General features: G+C 41.9%; 1 long non-coding RNA gene across 1 annotated transcript; it reads right to left on the bottom strand.

Moving 5' to 3' along the window:
- Positions 1–975: 975 nt before the first annotated feature.
- LOC135918809 (uncharacterized) lies at positions 976–9088 on the bottom strand. Its single transcript, XR_010569777.1, has 4 exons — positions 9003–9088; positions 5910–5965; positions 4688–4777; positions 976–1177 (listed from the first exon to the last, which is right to left on the bottom strand). It is a non-coding gene; the product is annotated as an uncharacterized lncRNA (long non-coding RNA).
- Between the last annotated feature and the right edge of the window lie 1969 nt (positions 9089–11057).

The following is an 11057-nucleotide window of genomic DNA, read 5'->3' on the forward strand; positions in this document are numbered from 1 at the left end:
GCTCCTCAGTGTGGGATTTTGAAGTGGTGCGTTGCTCGGCTCCAAGTAATGTTGAATTTACGGTTGCCAGTTTGGTTACTAGTTCTTCACCCCTTTTTGTAACACGAGCTGTAGTAACCGAATCTACGGTAGAAGGTAATTCAGATGTGGCATTAACTCGAGGTGTTGAAGGTGAAGCTGTCGGAGCCCAGTGATCTGAAGAAGCTAGCGTTGAAGATTCTTCACTTGTGCCATTCGGCGAACTATTGACATCGTCGTTGGTTAATCCTTCGTTTATTGTCGCTGTTGGCTCCTCAGTGTGGGATTTTGAAGTGGTGCGTTGCTCGGCTCCAAGTAATGTTGAATTTACGGTTGCCAGTTTGGTTACTACTTCTTCAACCCTTTTTGTAACACGAGCTGTAGTAACCGAATCTACGGTAGAAGGTAATTCAGATGTGGCATTAACTCGAGGTGTTGAAGGTGAAGCTGTCGGAGCCCAGTGATCTGAAGAAGCTAGCGTTGAAGATTCTTCACTTTTGCCATTCGGCGAACTATTGACATCGTCGTTGGTTAATCCTTCGTTTATTGTCGCTGTTGGCTCCTCAGTGTGGGATATTGAAGTGGTGCGTTGCTCGGCTCCAAGCGATGCTGAATTTACGGTTGCCAGTTTGGTTACTAGTTCTTCAACCCTTTTTGTAACACGAGCTGTAGTAACCGAATCTACGGTAGAAGGTAATTCAGATGTGGCATTAACTCGAGGTGTTGAAGGTGAAGCTGTCGGGGTCCAGTGTTCTGCAGAAGCTAGCGTTGAAGATTCTTCACATGTGTCATTCCGCGATCTATTGACATCGTCGTTGGTTAATTCTTCGTTTACTGTCGTTGTCGGCTCCTCAGTGTTTGATATTGAAGTGGTGCGTTGTTCGGCTCCAAGTAATGTTGAATTTACGGTTGCCAGTTTGGTTATTATTTCGTCAACCCTTTTTGTAACACGAGCTGTAGTAACCGAATCTTCGATAGAAGGTACTTCAGATGTCATATTACCAGCAGACGCTACAAGTTCAGCCGTCGGAAACGTCTGTTCCGTACTCACTTTTGTCGAATATAATTGAACAGCGTCATGTGATGCTTTCCTGAAAGCGTCAACGCTTACACATTTTCCACCTCTGCAAAGACCTGTTGGTCGAAAGAATGCAAAGACCTGCGTAAGAGAGTAGGGAAAATAACAAAACGTTTTCAGTGCAGTTTCTGAAAACAATATCTGTAACATACAATAACACTTACAACACCGCATGAGCAATCATATGTCAATTAAATTTGTTCGCATTGAAAACTACAAATTATAAGGTAAAGACAAATAGAGAGACTCGTACCAGTACCAAGTTTATGTTTGTTCACATTGAGTTAGCATTACATTCGTATTTCTAAATGTCCATTATTACCTAACAAATCTTTCTCTTATGCGTTGCCTTCCTTCACTAACAAAACATCAAATGTCTCAGCAACCATCTTTATCTTCTCTGATTTATACTATTTGACATGAGTTATAAGTATCTTTCATGAGTTTAGCATGGTGTAGACAACCAAAATCCCCTTATTTCTTATTTCTAGAAAGAGGCAAGAAAAGCAATATCGGAAACATTAACTAAGATAAAAAACGCGTGCTTTGGATCTCATTACCTACGCAGAGCTTTACAGGCACTATCCGCCATTGCATGCACGGAATATCAGTTTAATTGGAAATACATTTTCTTAAATAAGATTTACCGTTATGATGATCCTTTCTTCTTTTTTTTGCTTTTCTTTCGCTCTTTCGCAACAACCTTAATGAACAGTTTTCTGTCATATACCAGAGTTTTTTTGCGAAGCTGCGTAAGGGAACTAAAAAGGAACAGCAAATCGCTTTACACGAAAAAAGCGCTGTTTATTGACTATGGGCCCTCTAAAGTAAAGCTATACCAATCTAGCTTTACTGTAATCTCCTGAAGTACAATTTACGCAACCTCGGCTGGTGCCCCGCTTCTCTTTTCTGAGCAGCCCAATGAAACGCTCCCCTTGTTTATAGGAGGTCAGTCGACTAGCCGCCGTAGCCCGTTTGCGAATTGATAACAAAATTAATTCAGCAACTTCCAATTACTGGCTTCTACGCCAGCAGCGAACTAGTAGAATTGTACATGGACGTTGCAATAGGCAAAGCAATTTAATAGATTTGTGGTGCCTGAATGGTGGATAAAAATTTCCGTTTTTTTTTCTCCGATACCAAATCAGGGCGCGCGAAGAATGCTGGGAGCGTTGCCCACGTTATTTGCGTCGACTCGACAACCTATAGCAGCTCGTTGCAATGGTCGGCTCAGGCGTCGAATCGGTCGTCGCGCATTTGTACTGCACGCAGGCGAAGATAGGTCTCCGAGACATGATAATCGGGAGATGAAATGATAAAAAGCACCCACAGTTGGTCAACCGCTTCATGTGATCAAATAAAAATAGGCTTGAAGAACCACGCCTGTTATCCTTTCGGTAGTCATCTTGAGCCCAGTTGCGGTGTCAAAGCAAGAAGGCATAAATTTTCATCGACGAATATCAACGGATTCGTTGTAAAACCGCACAAAATCCTTATGCTGCCGGTGCCCCTCTTCCTCCGATGCATACATTCCAACGTTTGCGGCAAAATTATTAAACGAAGTTTATTAGGGAAGCGTAGTTAATTAGCAAACGGACTGCAACAGCTAATCAACAATGTCACGTCCTACGTGTTGAAAGTGTGACGTGATACGTTACGCTCTGCAATTTATTTCCTAGTCCAGTAGTGCAGCGTAACGATACGATGATAATACTGCGATAATGTTTTAATAGACAAAGAAAAATACCTTGAAAGCAAACAATAACTTGTTAGCGACCTGTGATATTTATTAGTTTATTATTCATTTCTCTAACTGCTTTCATTTCTACAAATTTGATATGCAAAGGCCCGCAAAAACAAACTGAAATCGCAACAAACTTGTCATTAGGTACAGTACACATTCATTAGGTTTTGGCTGAAAAGTTTGTATCAAAGACGTCGATAGCGTTTCCTAAAGTACGATAATTATCTTTCCATGATTATTTGTGAATGACATTGTAGGTGAAGCAGAAACTTGTATCTTCCTTTCCTTTGAATTTGGAGTGTAAGAATGCACTAACTTATAATGACTCATTTTTTTTCTCCTCAGGCCACCCCAGTGGGCAAGATTCTCCAGCTTGGCAAGAATTTCAGCTAAATATATGTACATTTATTCAACAGTTGCAGCCAGTACATGTATTTCGACATGATTTAGTACTGGGTAATTGTGGAGAGTGCTTAATGAAGAATTTTAGCTGCGAACTTTGATGAAGTTTTCCGTCATATACCAGAGTTTCTTTGCGAAGCTGTGCAAGGGAACTAAAAAGGAACAGCAAACCGCTTTACACGAAAAAAGCGCTGTTTATTGACTATGGGCCCTAAAAAGTAAAACTATTCCAATGTAGTTTTATTGTAATCTCCTGAAGTGCAATTTACGCAACTTCGGCTGATGACCCGTGGTGTTTTCTGAGCAGCCTAATGAAACGCTCCTATTATTTATAGGAGGTCAGTTTTGTTTGCTTTCGAAGCGAATAGCATTGCCTGGATTGAATGTTTTCTTCTTATCTGGATTGGGTGACAAGCGGAGAGGAGCACACTCAAGTCCAGAGGGTTCCGATGGGGGCGAGCCAGCACAGTGGAAGTATACAACCAGGTGAGGAGGGTATTACCGGCGTCTGCAGTCGGCCCGCTTTCCTTTACTTAGGATGCGGTGGACGATGGAAAACTGCGGTGGCGTGCAATGAAAGTTTAAAAATACCCCTAATATAGATCCGCAGCAAAAAAAAAAAAAAAAACTTGGCAGAGTGATGTCGCGTACTTGTCCAAAGGGCTCGATAACGTTGTATTGCCACGCAAAATGTTTATTCATACGCTAATAAAACATGCTGTCGAGCAGGTGCGTGTAGCTTGTGGCGAAGCCATCTTCTAATCCTTTTGGAATAGGGCAGCCTGCGGCTGTTCAGAAGAAACTTCAGTCTTGTTTGGCATAATCGTGTATCTATACCGCGTACACATCACTTTGACGCGGGGAGTCGTCGCAGTTTTGTGAGGTCGCGTGGAAGCCGAAGTGGGCGCAGCCCGAAAGCTTTTGAGCAATAGCAGGGTGTCAATGGTGAAAAGGGAGTAGAATCAGGAATTATTTTTTCTTTTATTTGGTGTAATCATGCGTAATCATTGCCGAAATGTCAAATGATATCAGATTCGCGCTTCTTGTGGCGTCGTGTGACAGACAGGCGAAGCGGGCGTTAAACCGTTAAAATCGATGGCATCACTGCTATCTATTGCTGCGACTGCATGATGGCGTCGGGTGGCGCAGTCCTTGCTTTTTTGTTTACTTTGCATGTTATGAAGCCCCTTACTAAGGTTAAAGGGGATTTTTTGGAATCGTAGAAATGTGGTTCTTATATAAAGGTCAACCGAATTTTGTCATCGTTGTCCCTGTTCGAATATGAAATTGTGGATTTCTTACCTAATCATGCTTGTCGCATATTCACATCTCTCGAAATAGGGGTTGCCTTCATCAAATACTACAAAATATCTCGTGTAGTTTGATAGGGTCAGTAACGCCAAGCGTGAAAGGGTAAATAACGCCAAGCGTAGCTTAAGACTTACCCCACAAGGAATACCATCAGGTTCATTTTCATAGTGGAAGTCCCAACCTTTGCATTTATACGTGCACTTGAAGACGAAGGTCGGCGTTGACTGGGTAGGCAATAAACAGACAATATTTCATAACATTATCACTTATAATACATTTGTGTCTTCAGCTCTTGTTTTAGTCATACGTGCCCTACTTTCGAACCAAGCTACAGCATCAAGCATTGGACTTAGCTAGTATATTATGTCATATTAAGCTTCAGTGATGCCACACAAGTTGATTTCCCTTATTTACGATTCGTCGACAACTGCGTCAGTACATGTCTTGAGGTACATGCGCATGAACAACGCATACAACGAAGTAAGAGCGTTTCAATTGGAACAGCGTCCTCCAAAATCCGTCAGTCAGATATGTTTTTTTTTAACTTATTAGATAACAGCTTCGTAGTTTAATCGTGACGATCAGCTAACATCTCGTTTAATAAAGGAGTTTTCATTTGCAAACGTACAAGCTATTTTACGATAACTGTGAGCGTTTTCGTAGAAGTAATAGAAATGCAATAAGTATAGTTTAAGAAACAACATTTTACAGCAATGTGAATAGAGTAAGCTTGACGGCAACTGAGCTCGCGCCTTGAGACTGCGGCGAGAAAAAACATCACGATTCGCTTTCATGTAGAGGGGGAAACACGCCAACGACCTGATAAGCTAAGGATAGAGGATTGACCTGAGTATACAAAAGCATACTTTTGCAATATTTGGGGCGTCTACGTAGAACACTGAATGCCGTTAGAGATGCTGTCTGGCAGAAGAGGAGAGTAAAAATGTCGCGTCCGCATGTACAAGCGCGGAAGAAATATTGAATTACGCTCTAAAGGTGGTATTGGCCATATAATAAACACAAGAAAAATAGTCACCGACGCGACGTGTCATTCGATGGCGCTGTGCCGTTTAATGGGAATTCTAAGATCAGAAGATGCACAGGAAGAGCATGGATGAAACTGTGCGCACGCCTGAGATATCTTATTCGTATTGCGACTACTATATTGACATGCATAGATGACCGTCCGCGGTAAAGCCGTGCTTCGAGGCACTAGCCCCGTTTGTAAATCAGGGTGTGCGCACAGGTGCAAAAGGGTAGTCTCACGCGTTAGTTACTATAATTACTTTACCAGCATTCTGCAACAAAAAGGTGGTGTGAGCAACGTGTCAGGTAGCGTTTCCTCTCTTCTCTTACCGAGGAAAAGGCTCTTTCACATTTTCTTCTGTCTCCCGATTGATCTACTGGCTGGGCTGCGAAACAAGGATTGGCGGTAAGTTTTACTCTTTTTTTTTGCATCACTGACAGCACTGTTATCAAATTAAAAATTGTGGCCAACTAACAATAAATACAGGGCAGAGTTCAAAAAAATTAACTCTGAACAAAGTAGCGTTTAGTTTCATAATCACTCGACAGCCAATACGTGGTACGGAAGTAATGCTGCAATTCCAGCATCAATCTACATCGCCTGTGCTCGAACATATTGTATCCATTGGCACTCTGTAAACTCACTTATCACGAGCCACCAAAAACAGGTATGCAATGAAATACAGACATTGCGAGAATTCTTTCTAGAATACGCTAATGCGGATGGTTGAAACTTGACCTACGTTGATTTACGGATTGCACAGAAAGTACAATACCTCAGACTCAGTTGAGTTGTTAGCAGTCTTCGTCTAAAATAAAGCCGCTATATATGTCGTAAGTCGCAATGATTGTTTTAGTGCATATGAAACAAAGCAAACGTCCCCAACTGGAGCGTAATGAGTATCCGGAACATATTTCTAAGGTATGCTATAAAAGTGTAGGCACGCCACTCTGCCTTTTGTTGTGCAGAGAATGAAGAAGCTCTTTGACATGTTGAACGTTGCGGCAAACAAAAGAAATGCTGCAAAGGGCAAACACTTTTTTTTTGTTTTTACAATTCAGGAGATGCGTATACAGGCAAATGCGCACTGAGTAAGCTGGAACAACTGCGGCTGAAAAGTAGGTCATAAAACATGAATGTGTTTCTAGTAATAATCTAATGGAAGTAACTAACGTCACATCATATTACGCAGAGGAAGACAGGAAATGGCGCATATGCTTTATCAACCTGGGTGTTGCGTTTTTTGAAGTACACATCAAAAGAACATCTGCATTAGATTAACTTACGAATTCGTAACGAGATTCCGAATAAGGTATAGCTAGCAAAAAAAAACTGAAACTTTTACTGCCCGCATAACCATGCCACTGGCAGCAAAGCCTAATACATTGCATTGTTCATGGTGCTGCGCAAAATAAAGCAGTGTTCTCAATTTATTATGCAATCACAGCAAACAATGCAGAAAACTTTCACATGAGGTCAGACGAGAGGAAAGATGGCCTCCTATGTGGCTCGTGTCCTAACCACGAGATCCTTCCCCCTGTCCCTTGTTATCGACCACTGTTTCTTCCAGCCAGCCAATTCTTTAGCCATGAACGTTTCATTCCTGCTCAATTAGGATAACCCGACTTTTGATACAAACTTCCCCAACCACATTTCCTTTGAAACTTTCTAACATGGCGAGAAAGAACAGGTGAAACAAGAAAGAGGGTTTATCACAGCAATATGAACCCGATTTTTCATTTCAGTCAAAACCAGGCGGATTAATTCATGAGTATTGCCTTCATGCGGCGGTGATGTACTTATGCATAGCTGGTGGAAATTTTTACGCCCAACATCATGAAAATATTTGAATAGTTAGAAGAAATCAGCCTATAAAGTGGGAACAACCTTTCGAACAGACCCTCTGGCCTGCATTGTGAGTCATTTTACAGAAGAGTTTGACGCGTTCATGATGTACTTAACGAAAAGACGTTCACACCCGCTTGTTTTAAGAACATCATGGGCCTTTTTGAAGAAGCAACTCACTGTCGAACTGCTCTATATGTTTGACAATATTTCTTAGGTTACTGCGAAATTGTTTGAGATAGATTTGAAGGTGCAAAGGATAAGTGCAAAAAGTGTAAACAGAAAGGCAACATGCTCTTCAACACATAATTTTACGTACACTTCTGAGCAAAAGTCAAGGCGAGAAATTAATACTATATTTTGCTGCTGCTGTGCATCATACCATGTTAAAATCAATATGAAGCAAGTCACTGCTTCATAGGTCCGAATATCGGCCTGTATGTTCCGTAATTGTGCAGAGGATGCCTTAAAAGATGCTGGAATAAAAAGTGCGTGCTGCCCCGCATCTTACTCAATGTCCCTCAATTTACTTATATCTTCTCTATGCCTTGCTGACTCATCGAGAATAGTGCTGAAACCAGAACGAAAGAGCTACAGTAAGCAATCGTATACAAAAGATGAGCACATAGCTTTAGGCTTGCAGCTGCAGCGCGCTGTACAATAAATACTCTGTCGTAAAGGTATGCAGGGTGTTTCACGTAACTTCAACCAATGATATTAAAACAACTAGTTACGAGCGGCTGGGTGAAACGAAAGGCATGTGGTATTCCACGATGTCATGGTCCTCAAGTCAAGCAACTAAGATCAAGCATCTTTCTTATATTGGTTTTACTGAAACAGTGTTAGGTTGTTGAGGGGCTCAGAAATGGCCGATTAATTTTTTGTGGCAACCTACATGATGTGTTGCGATGTTTTTCAGCGTTGAAAGCAAGCCCACGAAATATTAAATAAAAGCACGTGACTGCGCTCAAACTCTATCGCATTGCATCTCTCTCCACCATGCTCCAATCATATCGCTTAACAGGGACGACCACGCTCCCTTTCAGTCTGCACCGTTAAAGATGGCGACTCACTTTAAAGCCAGTGCCTAGAGTAGCGGCCGCTAAGATCGTCATAGACCGCACGTGTGGTTCTTTCGCTCGAAACACGGTTGAAAGCGGTCCAATACGATAGCGCATGACGGTAGTCACGTTGCATTGTTTCATATCTTGCGTGATTTCTTTAAATGCCGAAAAATATCACCATGCCGCTGGTACGTTGCCACGAAAAATTGATCGGTCGTTTCTAAATCCCCTCTACAACATAAAGAAGTGGACTTCACCGCGAAGACAATAGCGAAAATTTGAATAATATATATTAGTTATTAACCAATTAAGCGGAACAAAATCAAATATTCGAAGGAACGCCAGGTGACGGCAAACCATATATTGTTGGTTTCATTCAACTGGAGTTAACAATTAAAAAAAAAAGTCTTGCTTCAAGCAACGCGATACACTGTACATTACACAACAAAAAGTTCAAATATCCCAAGCAGCCAGCTCGAGAAAAGTTCATGCATGCATAAAAAGTAATCATACCTTTCGACACAAGGGTGCACGTAATGTAGGCGATCGTGAGCCAAGTCAGGGGATGCTGGAACCTGAGTAACGCCATCGCTCTCTCCAAGCACCAAGTGAATAAAGGGAATGCGGACTTTCACTTATGTATGAATACAGGGCGCGTTATCGGCACGAAAACATGGCGGATATCTTATTAAACCCCTGGTGGTAGATTTTGAACCAGGTTACAAGGCCATTTTTTTCCACGCGCCTATGAATTAGACTAATCGCATCATGCTCAAGCAGATAACACGGCTCTTTGACTCTCTTTGTTAGAGAAAGCCTAATTAAAAGCAATATGAAGCAATTGCTTAGAGAAGCAGAACATGGGCCATATCGCTCTTAATCGCTGTCGAGTCGAGTCTAGTCTCTTCATTGCACCCTATATATAAGATTACGCCGCCAGAGGTGAAACTTCAATAACGAACTTAGATAACGAATGCAAGATTGCTCCAGTTTCATATTAGATTTCACCTATAAATTTGACAGCATATAGTCAGCGCTGCTTTTGTTCGCAGATATTGAATTGCTGTTCACGTATATTGCAGTACGAATTCATTGCTGCAGGTGTTTTCTTATGTTATCACTGCTCCCTTTTGCAAATAATTTTTCTTCAATCTGCTAAAGCTATTTCAGAAAATTACCAGAGATATTTTCATTCACAGAAGTCACTGAATGCTCCACGGCTGCGGCTCATTGATTCGTCGGCGGGCCAGTGGTAAAGGTTGTTAGCCTCGCTACATATGTTTCAAGGTTGCGGAACTCTCAGTTTCACTATCCGCTTTCTCTAGTTCTCCTCCCACAGGAGCGCCACTAGTGCCCACGAAAAGTTCTAGACACGTAATGCAATGACAAATGGCTTCTTTTGTCCTTTTGCGTCTATTAGTGCTTCTTCTAAAACAGTATTTTTTGCAGGAAATCCACATTTATGCATACGTTGGCGTAAATCATGCTACGTGATAAACCTGGAAACTGGAAACAGGAAATAGTTTTTATCTACCTGTGCGTTATGTGTTTTAACTACACCTCGAAAGAAAGGTTGCGTGAGAATGGTTTGACGGAGACGTGGAGATACCGGAAAGTGGGTTTAGTAAACAAGAAATAATGGGCTTTTCTGCGAATGACCAAGCCTCAGACAGAGTGGCTTAAAAAGTTGCGTCGTATATGGCACTGCGCTAAAATGAAACAATGTCTTGAGTTCATAGGAAGCACTCAAAAATTATCCATGAGTTGGGCCAACGGAGCACTCACGCGCTGTGACTTCCTTACACTTCTGCTTACGATAGCACTTCTGCTTACACTTCTTCTGCTTCTGGTTATGCTAACCACTTCTGCTTACAATATTACAGGAATTATTATAGTGCCCAATTCAGGCCATTATCTACATCATACAAACTGAGCCAACGACATCTTTCTTGAAACTTTGCAATATGGCAAGAATATCCCAATGACCGAAGTCAAACAAGCAAATGGGTGCATGAATATGTTACGATCACGGTTCCTTCATTTGATATGCAACCAAGCGCTTAAGAGTTTACTGTTAGGTGCAAATCCCTCAAAGTGCATTCGGTGACCGTGAACATTGCAGTGCATTTTACCGGTGCCTACATACGGCGCTGATACTTGGAAGCTGACAAAGAAGCTTGAGTACAAGTTAAGGACCGTGCAAACAGCGATGAAACGAAGAATTCTAGGCATAAGGATCAGGAAGCAAACGGGCATAGACGATATTCTAGTAGACATTAGGAGAAAAAAAATGGCGCCGGGCAGGTCATGCAATGCGCAGACTACATAACCATTGGACCAATAGGTTAACAAAATGGGTACCAAGATAAGGTAAGCGCAGTAGAGGGCGGCCGAAGACTAAATGGAGTGACGAAATTAGGAAATTTTCGGGTGCTATTCGGAACCGGTTGGCGCAGGACAAGGGTAATTGGAGATCGCAGGGAGAAGCCTTCTTCCTGCAGTGTACATCAATAGGCTGCTGCTGCTGATGATGATGATTCTAGACCAATCCTGTGCCCTGTGCTCTGG

This window comes from Dermacentor albipictus, chromosome 2 (assembly GCF_038994185.2).
Source record: "Dermacentor albipictus isolate Rhodes 1998 colony chromosome 2, USDA_Dalb.pri_finalv2, whole genome shotgun sequence".
NCBI classification, from domain to species: Eukaryota; Metazoa; Arthropoda; class Arachnida; order Ixodida; family Ixodidae; genus Dermacentor; species Dermacentor albipictus.